Source organism: Scomber japonicus, chromosome 18 (assembly GCF_027409825.1).
Source record: "Scomber japonicus isolate fScoJap1 chromosome 18, fScoJap1.pri, whole genome shotgun sequence".
NCBI classification, from domain to species: domain Eukaryota; kingdom Metazoa; phylum Chordata; class Actinopteri; order Scombriformes; family Scombridae; genus Scomber; species Scomber japonicus.
The window spans coordinates 14,372,472-14,374,985 of NC_070595.1; positions in this window are offsets into that span (position 1 = coordinate 14,372,472).

Here is a 2,514-nt window from a genome sequence, read left to right on the forward strand (position 1 = left end):
TGGGACAATCAGTGACAAGCTCCATCACCTGCAGGTTTCATCAAAATTAGGCTTGTGGTGTGGAAATTACAGTCTCTTAAAGTGACAAAATTTGACCTTTAATTATAGCTACCCATCAGACTTATCAGTAAAAGCTTTTAAACACAGCACAGTGACCACAGTGCCAAAATCTATCATGAATGCTTAGTATTCCGTGTGTGTGTGTGTGTGTGTGTGTGTGTGTGTGTGTGTGTGTGTGTGCGCCCATGCGTGCCTGTGTGTGTGTGCATGTGCGTGTGTCATCATCCTTATGTCACTGCATGCCTTGATCCACTGAGGTGCACAACTGGCAGTTAGTGGTCTTTGATTCAATTGTACTGCATACAGTTCAAATCCCTTCTGGGGCTGAAGGACAACATAGTAAAATGAATTGCCACAAATTAGTTGGCACTGCTTCAAGACATGTATAGGGAAAACATGCATGTGCAGATATCCCTGTATGTTGGCACTGTACAGAAGAACACTAAGTCTAATTATAATATAGTTTAGTGTCAGTTTGGTGATTTAGCTCCTCCTTGATTAAAGTGGATATATTGTGTACAATCCAAACAGAACTCTATTTTTTAAATTTTATTTTTATTTTTTTTTATATATAAGAAGCGTGTGCCTTGGTGTTTGCTTCCACAAACGCAACATAGAAAAATAAAGAATAGTAAAACATTGAGCAGATGTAAAGTTATAATTAAACAAAAATCACATTAAAATTAAATTCTATTTACATGTGCAAATTAATTATTGACTGTGCTGCAGAGAATTAAACAAAATATAATGTATGAATATAATTACAAAAGCTATGAAATGGGATATAAAACTTGAAATTAAATATTGAATTTGCAAAGGAGTGGAGTCTAGTCTCTCTCTCTCTCTCTCTCTCTCTCTCTCTCTCTCTCTCTCTCTCTCTCTCTCTCCTCTCTCTCTCTCTCTCTCTCTCTCTCTCTCTCTCTCTCTCTCTCTCTCTCTCTCTCTCTCTCTCTCTCTCTCTCTCTCTCTCTCTCTCTCTCTCTCTCTCTCTCTCTCTCTCCCTCTCTCTCTCTCTCTCTCTCTCTCTCTCTCCATTTAGACTGAGGATCTGAAATTAACTGTCAAACAGGAGAGGAACTTGTAACCTTGAAACCTGTAGATATGTTTGTAGATCATGCTCTTGTAATTCGTTTTTGATCTAGAGTTTGACAGCAATGTCAGTGAAACAGCTGACAAACTGCACAGATATCTAAAAACATAATAATACTGTTAATGAACTTGAACTAGAAACAGAAAACTGAGGCACCTTTTCCTCATCAGGTATCATGAACCATTACAAGTTTTCTCCACTGGGTGGCACACTAAGACCAGAAATGAATCAGGATGACTGCACAGCACAAATGAGCCAGCTGCACACACACACACACAGTCGTTGCCATGGTAGTTAACGACTGGACAGCCTGAGGACAGAGCATGCACAGACAGTATGGAGATTTGAATGGGAGAGGAACAAGGTGCACATGTGGAGTCCTCGCCCTCTTGCATTTCGGCTCGGTCCCTAATGAGGGATGTGCAACCAATCATTAAATAATATAACAGGGGAGGTGGCGAAGCTTTCCCTTATTATTCATGAAACAGTGATTTCTCAATATTCCAGAAGTTCTCTTTTAACAACATAGAGAAGTGCAGTCATAAATTGAAAGTCCATGGTTGGGGTTAACCTTGAAAGGTTGTGGTCATGTTCCTGCTAAGTGTGAATACGTTTGTACTTTCGAGTTAAGGATTTTATCTTCTGACAGAATGCGTTTTCAGCCAGCTTGGAAGAATCGAAAAGCTAATCCAGTTATTCATGTACAAGGAACAGGGCCCAGCTGGATCTAATTATGTTAATCATGCAACCAGCCCTGCAAATTAAATGACCACATAGGTCGTTTGACCATACACTCCCTCTAGCAGGGTTCTCATCAGGTGTCTCTGTCAGCAGTAACCAGCAGTACAACATAATTTGTCTGTGCTTTCCAAAACTTTTACAAATCACTGTTAAGAATAAGGATGATTTATGATGTGACTGGTTAGGTTTAGGGAAAGATGATGGTTTGGATTAAAATGATCACCTGAATCATGGCATGGGTTAAAGTTACTATCTCCTTAAAGTTATGCAACCTTCATCAACACTACAACAATCCTGGTTACAGTGTCCAGACTTGCAATTGGAAAAGTGACACACGTGGTTGGAAGTGGGAAGCTAATGACAGTCTCCTGCAGCAATGTCCACTGAGTCCACCTTTTGCAAGATACAGTAGGATCTAACCGGCCATCCAACCCATCACCTCTGGAAATTTGTCACCAAAATAGACATCATCTGGACTGACTCATAATTAGATTATTAGATTAGATTAAATTAGATGGCATGTGTCACTCAAATGTACTATAGGTTATTTTTGGCATTACAATCTGTGGTGATGTTTTTCTTGGGAAGAAAGGCTCTTATAATGTGTGTGTGAGGGAGCCATG